The sequence below is a fragment of the Petaurus breviceps genome, unplaced genomic scaffold, assembly GCF_028583685.1.
Source record: "Petaurus breviceps papuanus isolate PSGF00001 unplaced genomic scaffold, PetGlider_PUasm1.0 138, whole genome shotgun sequence".
Classification (NCBI taxonomy): Eukaryota; Metazoa; Chordata; class Mammalia; order Diprotodontia; family Petauridae; genus Petaurus; species Petaurus breviceps.
Genome location: NW_027185694.1, coordinates 7458926 through 7470933, shown reverse-complemented (window position 1 = coordinate 7470933; position 12008 = coordinate 7458926).

Here is a 12008-nt window from a genome sequence, read left to right as displayed (position 1 = left end):
GAATGTAAACAGTTCAACTTTAATAAGCCCCTTGTAAATTCTCTTTCCTGTTTACCTTGTCATGCTTTTCTTTATTCTTGTATTTGAAAGTCAAATTTTCTATTCAATTCTGGTCTTTTCATCAAGAACACTTTAAAGTCCTCTGTTTCACTGAATGTCCATTTTTATACTCAGTTTTGCTGGGTATATGATTCTTGGTTTTAATCCTAGCTCCTCTGACCTCCAGAATATCATGTTCCAAGCCCTTCACTCCCTTAACATAGTAGGTGCTAGATCTTGTGTTATCCTGATTATATTTCCACAAACTATTGTGGAAATTGTTTCTTTCTGGTTGCTCACAATATTTTCTCCTTGATCTGGGAACTCTGGAATTTGGCTGCAATACTCCTAGGAATTTTCTTTTGAGGATCTCTTTCCTTTTTTCCCATTTATTTATTTATTTTTAGTTTTCAACATTTATTTCCACAAGATTTTGAGTTACAAATTTTTCTCCCTGTCTTTCCGTTACCCCCACCCCAAAATAGCAAGCCTACTGAATACCTTTTCCCCCAATCTGTTCTCACTTATATCCTCCCTCATCCACACACCCCACTAACTTTCTAGTAGGGCAAGATGGATTTCTATACCCCAGTGCCTGAATATCTTATTTCCCAGTTGCATGTAAAAAGCAATTTTTTTAAACATTTGTTTTTAATACTTTGAGTTCCAGTTTTTTTTCCCTTCTTCCCTCCTTACCCATCCCCACTGGGAAGATAAGCAATTCACCAAAGGTTGTACATGTGTAGTTACTCAAAACATTCCCACAGTAGTTATATGGTGAAAGACTAACTATAATTCCCTCCATCCTTTCCTGCCCCCCATTTATTCTATTTTCTCCTTTGACCCTGTCCCTTTTCAAAAGTGTTTGTTTCTGACTACCCTCTTCCCCAAACTGACCTCCCTTCTATCATCCCCCCTCTTATCTCCTTCCCCCCTACTTTCCTGTAGGGTAAGATACCCAACTGAGTGTATATGTTATTCCCTCCTTAAGCCAAATTCATTGAGAGTAAGGTTGACCCATTCCCTTTCACCTTCCTGCTCTTCCCCTCCATTGTAACAGTTTTCTCTTGCCTCTTTTATATGAGATAATTTACCATAATCTATCTCTCCCTTTCTTCTCCCAATATATTCCCCTCTCACCTCTTAATTTTATTTTTTAGATATCATCCCTTCATATTCAACTCATCCAGTGCCCTCTATGTATACATGTACATACATATGCCCACATTCACATATATATTTATACACACATACACCCTCCTATGCATACATATATATGTATGCATATATATACATATATATTCCCTTCAACTATCCTCATATTCAGAAAAGTCTTATGAGTTACAATTATCATTTTTCCATGTAGAATGTAAATAGTTCAACTTTAATAAGTTCCTTATTATTTCTCTTTCCTGTTTACCCTTTCATGCTTCTCTTGCTTCTTATATTTGAAAGTCAAATTTTTTGTTCAGCTCTGGTTTTTTCATTCAGAATGCTTGAAAGTCCTCTATTTCATTGAATGTCCATATTTTTCCCTGAAGCATTGTATTCAGTTTTGCTGGGTAGGTGATTCTTCATTTTAATTCTAGCTTCTTTAACCTCCAGAATATCATATTCCGAGCCCTTTGAGCTCTTAATGTAGAAGCCGCTAGGTCTTATGTTATCCTAATTGTGTTTCCACAATACTCAAATTTTTTTCTTCCTGACTACTTGCAGTATTTTCTCCTTCACCTGGGAAATCTGGAATTTGGCTATAATATTCATAGGAGTTTTCTTTTTGGAATCTTTTTCAAGAGGTGATCAGTGAATTCTTTCAATTTCTATTTTGCCCTCTGGTTCTAGAATATCAGGGCAATTTTGCTTGATAATTTCTTGAAAGATGGTGTCTAGGCTCTTTTTTTATCATGGCTTTCAGGTAGTCCAATAATTTTTAAATGATCTCTCCTGGATCTATTTTCCAGGTCAATGGTTTTTCCAATGACATATTTCACATTGCCTTCTATTTTTTCACTTGTTTGGATCTGTTTTATAGTATCTTGATTTCTCATAAAGTCATTAGCTTCCACTTGCTCCAATCTAATTTTGAAGGAATTAATCTCTTCAGTGAGTTTTTGAAATTCCTTTTCCATCTGGCAAATTTGACTTTTTAAGGCACTCTTCTCCTCATTGGTTTTTGGGCCTCTTTTGTCATTTGAGTTAGTCTATTTTTAAGGTGTTATTTTCTTCAGTATTTTGGGGGGGTCTCCTTTAGCAGGCTGTTAACTCACTTTTCATGATTTTCTTGCATCATTCACATTTCTCTTCCCAATATTTCCTCCACTTCTCTTACTTGATTTTCAAAATCCTTCTTGAGCTCTTCTACAGTCTATAACCAATTCATATTTTTCTTTTTTTTTTTAAGTAATCAGGGTTAAGTAACTTGCTCAAGGTTACACAGCCAGTTATTTCTGGGTGTGGTGCTGAGTGTCTGAGCCTGGGATTCGATCTCCAGGTCATCCCAACACTGGAGCCGGTGCTCTTACTCGCTGAGCCACCTGGCTGCCCCTAAGCAATTGGGGTTAAGTAACTTGCTCAAGGTTACACGGCCAGGTGTTTCTGGGTGGGTGCTAAGTGTCTGAGCCCGGGATTCGAACTCCAGGTCTTCTCAACACTGGAGCCGGTGCTCTTACTCGCTGTGCTACCTGGCCACCCCCCAATTCATATTTTTCTTGGAAGCTTTTGATGCAGGAGTTATGACTTCATTGTCTTCTTCCCATTACATGCTTTGTTCCTTTTTGTCCCCAAAAAAGGATTCTATGATCTGTTTGGCTTCCTCTGCTTGCCCATATTGCCAGCCAATTACTTGACTTTTGAGCTCTTTTCCATGGTAGAACTCTGCTTCCAGAATGCAGACAGCTATGTCCCAAATCACTGGGGTTTTCACAGCTGTTGGAACTATTAGGAGGGTTCCCTCTCTATAGATACCCCAAGATCTGACACAGTGTTTACACAACCCAGGACCACCACCCAAGACCACAATCCAGATCCAAGCAGATCTTGGAAAAAAAAAAGCAAGAGTGATTACCCTTTGAATAATCACTTGGTCCCCCTACAATCTGCAGGCCAGGAGCTCTGAAGGCGGACACATGGCAGCAACTGCAACTATCAGGCCTCTGCCACTTCTTGCCCTGGGTGCAGGGGCCAGACTGCACTCTTTCCTCTTCCAACAGACTTCCCGACTGACCTTTTACTTTCTTTTTAGTATTTATGGGTTGAGAAGTCTGGAAACTGGTGCAGCTGCTGCTGATTCTCTCTCCTGAAGTCTGCTCTGGTCCCTGCTGGTCAGGGACACCCTGGAGACGGAACCACAGCTCGCAGGGGACTGTGCTCGGCTCCCAGCCAGGTGTGAGAGGTCCTTCCTGTCGTCTTTGTGGGCTGCCTTAAGTGGGAGGTTTGTTTCTCTCTGTCACTTTGTGAGTTCTGTTAGAGTCATTTTTTTACATGTATTAGAGGTGGTGGGAGCCGGAGCTGTGTGGAAGTCCTATTTTTACTCCTTCATCTTACTGCCTCCCCATAGGAATCTCTTTCAAGAAGCAATCAGTGGATTCTTTCTATTTCAATTTTCCCCTCTGGTTCTAGAATATCAGGGTAATTTTCCTTGATAATTTCTTGAAAGATGATGTCAAGGCTCTTTTTTTGATCATGGCTTTCAGGATCAATTTTCTAGGTCAGTGGCTTTTTCCAATGAGATATTTCACATTGTCTTCTATTTTTTCATTCTCTTGGTTCTTTTTTTTATCATTTCTTGATTCTTTATAAAGTCATTAGCTTCCATTTGCTCCAATCTAATTTTTAAGAAACTATTTTTTCAGTGAGCTTTTGGATCTCATTTTCCATTTGGCCAGTTCTACTTTTTAAGGCAGTCTTATCCTTGTTGGCTTTTTGGGCCTCTTTTGCCATTTGGGTTAGTCTGTTTTTAAAGGTGTTATTTTCTTCAGTATTTTGGGGGGGTCTCCTTCAGCAAGTTGTTGACTCTTTTTCATGATTTTCTTGCATCACTCTCATTTTTCTTCCCAATTTTTCCTCTACTTCTCTTACTTGATTTTCAAAATCCTTTTTGAGCTCTTCCATGGCCTGTGATCAATTCATATTTTTATTGGACATTTTTTACACTGTCTGTTCACCTTCCCAGCCAAATACTTGACTTTCTAGCTCTTTATCAGGGTAGGACTCTGCTTCCAGTGGGGGTGGGGGTTGGTGTACTGTCCCAGGTTTAAGGGTTTTGTATCAGCTGCTCAATCCCCCACCATCTATGGGTCCAGAGCTCCAGAAGAAGCTTCTGCTGCCACTGCCACCACCACCTCTACCACACTGGGGCTGGCACAGGAACCCCACAGGACCATGCTCCTCTTTCACCCAGGTCCCAGAGAGTTTTCCCACTGACCTTCAGTGCTGTCTCTGGTATTTGTGGGTTGAGAAACCTGGAAACCATCACAGTTGCCAGCAATTCAGTCCCATGAGGCCTGCTGCAGCCCTGTCTGTGCTGGTTCAGCCCATGCCAGATGTGCTCCACTCCCAGACTGATGCAATCCTGTTGTCCTTTCAGGCTGTCTTGGACTACAGATTTGCTTCACTCTGTCACTTTGTGGGTTCTGCAGCTCTAGAATTTTTTTAGAGTCATTTTTACAGGTATGTGGAGGGGTTAGGGGGAGAGCTCAAGAAAATCCCTGCTCTTACTCTGTCATCTTGGCTCCACTCCAGAAAATCATAATTTTAATGTTGGAAGGGACCTCCAACCCATTTGTTTTATAGATGAGAAAATTGGTAAAAAAAAAATATAGATTTGAATTCAGGTCCCCTGGGTATGACAACAGAGAATGATCCAGGGGTGGGAAAAATTGAAGACAGAAGAGATTAGAGACAGGAAAGATCCAAAGCTAAGTTTACTATGGGATAAAGGGTGAAAAAAGAGGGCTGGAGGTCAGTATATCTCCCATTCCCTGCTGTGATTAGGGTCCAGTTCACCTTGTTCTGTCCCCATACACTGTCCATTAGAGCGATGGTGATTATGAAATCCTAGAGTAACCTAAGTCTCCCTCCCTCCCAGCTATGAATGGAGCAGGTCTATGCAGTAGCCAGCACTGAGTAGATGAGTGAGGGAAAACTACTCCCCAGTTCAGGGAAGGAGTCATGGTCTTTCCCCCATTTTCCAGTAAGCATGGGAGCAGAGCATGGGGCTGGGAGGGGCGGGGAGCAAGGGAGACTAATTCTAGCTCTAAAATTCACTGATTGGTTGTCAAGGCTCATTTTACCCTTAAATTACAACTTGGTACTTTCACTTAATGTTCCTTTTGTTCAGTCATTTTTCAGTGATTCTTCATGACCCCATCTGGGGTTTTCTTGGCAAAGATACTGGAGTCATGCACCATTTCCTTCTCCAGCTCAATTTGCAGATGAGGAAACTGAGGCAAATAGGGTTAAGTGACTTGCTCAGGGTCACACAACTAGTCAGTGTCAGAAGCCAGATTTGAACTTAGAAAGATGAGCCTTCAATCCTTGATAATTTCTTGAAAGATGATGTCAAGGCTCTTTTTTTGATTGTGGCTTTCAGGATCTATTTTCTAGGTCAGTGGTTTTTCCAATGAGATATTTCACATTGTCTTTTATTTTTTTCATTCTTTTGGTTCTGTTTTTATGATTTCTTGATTCCTCATGAAGTCATTAGCTTCCATTTGCTCCATTCTAATTTTTAAGGAACTTTCAATCCATTTCACCACATAGCTATCCTATTTAATGTTCTAGTTATCATATAAGCTTAGCCCTCCTAGCTGTTTTATAGCCTTGTAGTGCCATTACCCATTACCATTATAAGCCTCAATTGCAGCCCTTAGCATTCTCTGGAACCAAGATCCCCTATTCTTACCCCAAAATACCAGACTCAAAAAGCTTCTACCAGCTGTTGGACTTCCCACTAAGTTCCTGTACCTAATCTGAAGGGTGCCTCTGGTTCTCAACTCATTTACAGAGTTGAAATGACAGATATTAAGCTAAAGAAACTATCATTCCTTCCCAATCTCAGGTAACCAGAACCACTTTTACCCCCTCCCCGACCCCAGGTCTCTTTTGGATGATTCATCCCTCAGACACTTGCCCAGCTCCAACAAGGGACTCTTTTTGTTTTTAACCAAAATTCTATCTTTACAACTTTTACAGAATAAAAGCTACTTTAAACTTCTCACAGTTCCACAGTCAGTAAGAGAGGGGTCATTTTGCCACAGACCCATATGGTTTTTATTTCCCTTCTCTTATGACTGGAAAAGCATGAGACCCTTTATTTCAGGAAATCCCAGAATAGTTCTCTCCAAATGAGGATAGAGATACAGTTCAGAACAGGGAAGATTTGCTACTTCCTTCTTGACTTACTCATCTATCCTAAGGTAGGAAAGCTCTGCAGTCTGTGCAAGATCCTGACTGGTTTTGCCATGGCACTGTGGTACATAGATGACAGGTGATAAATTAAAATGGTAGAAGACTTACTATGTTTATACTGCAAATGTGAATCTCCACAAGAGATTTGAAATCCCAAAGTGTATCGATCAGTTAACTGGAATAACTGTGTGCGGTGGCCAGGATCCAAATTTGTCCACCCCTCAGGAGCAGCTGGAGAAAAAGAATTACAAATATTTCATGTTTCTTGCTTGAACAACAAAATAAAATATGACATCCCCACCCACTTGTGTTATATCTCTGGGAAAAGGTTCCTAAAGGTACTGGTAACTGTTCTTATTACTAGAAAAATCATAGCACTGGCATCCATTAGATGTCTGCTCAGTGGTGCTAGGTGAGATTTCCAAATATACATTTGGGCTCATGTATGAGGGGGTTCACAAAGAAACTCCTATCTAATAGTTTATTTTCACAAGGGATAAAGAAAAAAATAATCTTGTATCTAACCAAACATTGCAAATTCTAAATAAATGAATATGGATAAAGAAAGGATCCTGTATTTATGTGTTTTACTGGTGCATATATTTTCTTTTTAAATTAGTCTTACAGATGCCCTCTCTTTTTATATCTCAGTAATTTCCAGATATTTCCCAACCCCATATGACCATGAATCCAATTTTGTGGCAAAAATAAAAACAACTGAACAAAATCACCTGATACAATAAGGCATTATGGTGTAGTAGGAAGAACTCTGGTACCAGAGTCAGAGGGCCTGGGTTCAAATCCCAGCTCTGATACTTACTAATCTGGGTGACTGAGGGCAAGTCCTTTAATCTCTGTGGACTTCAATTTCCTCATCTGTAAAATGAAAAGGTTGGAATAGATTCTGAGTTCTCTTTCAGCTCTAGGTCATTGATCTTCTGCCTCTGTGTGCAACATCCCACACCTATAATCTCCCAGACTTTATTTAAAAAAGAGAGGAGCTACACTATCTGTTCTGGGGGTACCATAGTATACAGAGTGCTGGGTCTGTAGTCAGGAAGACCTGAGTTCAAATGTGGCCTTGGAAACTAACTTTCTGTGTGATTTTAGGCAGTCACTTAACCTCTGACTTCCTCAGGTTCTTCAACTCTGGGGCGTACAGTACGTTCAGGGAGGACTGGTACCTCTGGTATAATGGTTGCTGAGCCCTTTTCAGGGCTGCTTTCCACCTTTGGTGACCACCTCTTCCACCCAACTCTCACCTATGACTCCAAGAAACTGTAGCATGCACAGCAGCCCCTCCCCCCAATAAACTGTTTCAGCAGACGGGCTAACCCAGGCTGAGGGTAACCAAGGGGTCTCCATCCCATCGGTGAGTTAGGGGGGTATCTACTCTAAGCATGTAAGACTTCCCCTGGTGGAATGGGCGGCTGTGAGCAATTTGTTCCACCATCTATGAAGGCAGCTAAAGCAAGCGCTTGTGGAGCTCTTAGAGCTTGGTTAGACATGGAAGACACCAAGGTCATCCACTGCATCTTGAGCCACTACCAGACATCTTCATTCTGTCATGCCACTGGACTGTGATGACACTGGAGGAGAAAGTGAGACCAGCAACTTCATGCAACTCTGCCTCATTTACATACAATTTGCACACAAATCAAAAGACATTACCCATACCATTTTCTGCAACTTAAAATGGAGATTGTGGTAGCATGTACCATCCAAGGTTATTATGAGCACTAAATGAGATCATATTTGTAAAGTGTACGGTGTCTGGCTGTAGTGCCAATGTAATATTTACAGCACCGATGGTGACTATAAATACACCTGCATAGTTCTCAATCAAAAAATATAACAGACTCTCCATATATAAGACAGAAACAAAACAAAAACATTTATTCAGACACCAGAAAACCAAATCCCAACACCAGGAAACCAAATTCAATATAGCAACATAGAAGTTAATGTACCAAAATGTAGCAGAGAGCCACACCATCCTTTAGCCTTCCCACAAACCAACAGAAAACCAATATTTATGCACAAGTCTATCTGTCTGCCTCGGAAGTGTCCTCTCCTCCCAACCATCTAGCTTACTCTGACTCCCAGCTTCCTGTGGGCTCTGCTCCACCCTTCAGCAAACTCCTGCCATCACATGTGATTACATTCAGCCTGTTAGGAGGCAGAGTATATTTTCAAAGCACGGAAGGCTTATTAAGGGGCAGGGAAGATCTTCAAATTTCCATTACCGTTACACTGGAACACAGTAGGGGCTTAGTAAATGTTTATTCCATTCCACTTCCAAGTGCTTCAAATTATGCATATTGGATCAAAATTTATGTTTACCATTGCTTTTCTTTTTGTTCACTTCAAATGTACTTGACAAATGTATTTTGTAGGTACTTAATAAATGTCCATTGACTCCAAAGTTCACAGCCTGGGAAACTTAACCCACTTAGTTCTGGAACTCCCACCCTGGGAGTTGTCCTAATTGGTGAGGTCCATATACTCTTCTTTTTCAAAATAAAATAATTATTCTGTGTCTACTAGACAGAATGTATCAATCAACTCCCCATGATTCCATTCACCAACCATCTTCTGAGTTCAAATATGGCCTCAAATACTGAATGTGTGACCCTGGGCAAGGCACTTAACTTTGTTTACCTCAGTTCCCTCATCTGAAAAGTGAGGTGGAGAAGGAAATGGCAAAGCACTCCAGGATCTTTGCTAAGAAAACCAAAAATGGGGTCATGAAGAGTCTCACATAATTGAATCAACTGAATAACAATGATTTCCCTAAACAAAACACTCCTCCCAAGCCATTGGTCCCCTAGATATGATGCTCCCCTCTATTAGAATACAAGTTCCTGAGGGCAGCTAGGTGGCACAGTAAATACAGCACGGGCCCTGGAGTCAGAAGGACCTGAGTTCAAATCTGGCCTCAGACACTAACACAAAAAACTAGCTGTGTGACCTTGGACAAGTCACTTAACCCCAATTGCCCTACCTTCCCCCTCCAAAAAAAAAAAAAGAATACAAGTTCCTTGAGGCAGAGGCTGTCTCACTTTTGTATTTGTATTCCCAGCATGTAGCATGGTGATTGGCAGGTAGTAAGCACCTAATAAATACTTTAATACTTTTTCACTCATTCATTCTAGACATCCCTTTCCCTACTAACAACCAAAAGTACTCACTCTGGGTAATTCTGGAGCTAAGCGACTACTGCCCATCTGGCTCCTTGTGGGGAGTCAAGGATCTAAGTACATACATTATACATTGGCCCAAGATCCAGTATTGAAGGACACTGTTCTGCCTCCACTATGGCATCCATGCTAACTTCTAAAACTATCTCCCATGTGCCAGATTAACAGGAAAGGTATGGGCAGAGGGGTTTGTTGGGGATTTCTGCCATGATTCCCAATGGTTTACCCTATCTGATGGAGAACCTCTTCCACTGAAGTAATATTCCCCTATATCACTGACAACCTATGAGCCATACAATTACTGAAACCCCAACATCAATTAGGAATTAGACCCACGTTATCTGCCCTTGACCTTGTCTCCAGTAAAACATTTCTTTGAGCACAGCCACAATCCTCAGGTTTCCAGCTGGCCACAGCGAAAGCACCCCCAAAGCGTGAGTTCAACTTAAGTTGTTGATCGCTCCCCAGAAGAAGATTCCCTTCCCCCATCAAAGGAACAATACAACCTAAGACAACTCTTTCCCAATTTTCCAATAACAATTGTCCTTGGCATTTGTATAGTACACCAAGGTTTGCACTACATATACCATCTCTTGATTCTTACCTCAACTGTGTGAGGTTGTCTCTATAAATATAATCACATTTGATATATGCTATCATGTCATATATGTGTTTTCACATATACATACACATAATGCATATATACATACCTACATGTACATACATATACATATATGTGCATGTTTATGTATGTGTGTGTGTGGAAGTTTGTTGACTAACTGACTACATCTATTTTCCAGATGAGGAAAATGTGGCTCTGAAGGGGTAAGTGACTTTTCCAGGGTCACATGGCTAGAAAGCACTGCAGGTGGTATTCGAATCCAGGTGTGTCCTCAAGCCAAGGCTTGTATCCTTTCCTCTCTGCCAAGCTAACAAAGGCAACTGCCAGGACTCTTCAGTTGCTAACATGAGTAGCTGAGTTCTAAGTGTCCGTTCCCACTGGTAGGGGGTACGGGGACAAGCCAATATCAGTTCCCACTCTGCTTCTGGAGCACAGGCAGGGAGACAACAGCAGAATCAGACAGAAGCACCGCTACCACATCTGAAAGCACCAGCAAAGTACTATCACAGCCTGTATCGGGAACTCCTGCTGTGCCACCAGCTGAGCTATCACCCCCCGGGGCTCCTGCAGCTGCTTCCAGTCTCTGTACACTTGAGGCAGCCCCTCGAAGGTTACTGAGCTGGCTGCTTCCATCATGCTACCAAAACTGTCCTGTTCCTCCCAGGTACCTCGTTAACCGAAGGAGCTGATTCATACAGGGATTAGCAAGTGCTGAGTCTCCACTGAGCCTGAGGCCAGGTCATGACTGAACCATATACCATCACAGGCTCCTCCTAGACCAGGGATTCTCTACCCCTTCAGCAGTCTGGCAAAACTGATGGTGAAATCCTTCTCGGGATCACATTTTTAAAATGTGTAAAACAAATGATTGTACATGTATAGCCTTTATCAAATGGCATGCCATCTTGGGGAGAAGTGGGAGGAAGGGGAGAGGGGGATTTAGAACTCAAAATCTTATAAAAGTGAATGTTGAAAACTAAAAATAAATAAATAAAGATTTATAAAACAAAATAATATCTCATTATTGTGCAATGAGTGTGGCGTAGGGTAAAAAAGTGTTGGCCTAGATATCACAATATCTGGATAATAGTCCTGCCTCTCCAAGTTGCTAACGGATTGCTAACGGTAATCACTTTGGGCAAGCTGATGACTTATCTATCTGAATTTTAGAATTTTTAGCTAAGAAATTATTAAATATTATTTCATTACTAAATTGTATTTGTAAATGTATAAAATGAAATAAAACATAGGCCTAAAAAGGAAACCAATTATAATGAAATATACACACATTTTATTAACATATATTTGATATATAATTTAATTTTATATGTAATACATATATTTATATGTATTTATATTTAATTCACAGACTCCCAGGTTAAGAAATCCTGTGCTGGATGTTGCTACTTGAGTCCAGACCCTGACAACAGTATACTAATTCGAGCACTGGCAAGGAAGGCCTATTTGAGAGACCATGCTCACCATTCCCTCTCCTGATTGCTTTCCCCAAGGGTTGACAGGTATATTATCTCTCCCACTTAAATATATTGGCTATAATCACCCAATTGGACTGGAACATCAGGACACTCTCCGTTCTGTGATGGAAAAAAAAAACTGTCTATCAATCACAGATTTTTTTTTTCATTGAAAATCTAGTAGTTGGTGGAAGTAAGGTATGTGAAAAGAGTCCTGGACCAGATGTCAGAATACCTGGGCAATAATCTTGCCTCTCCGATTTG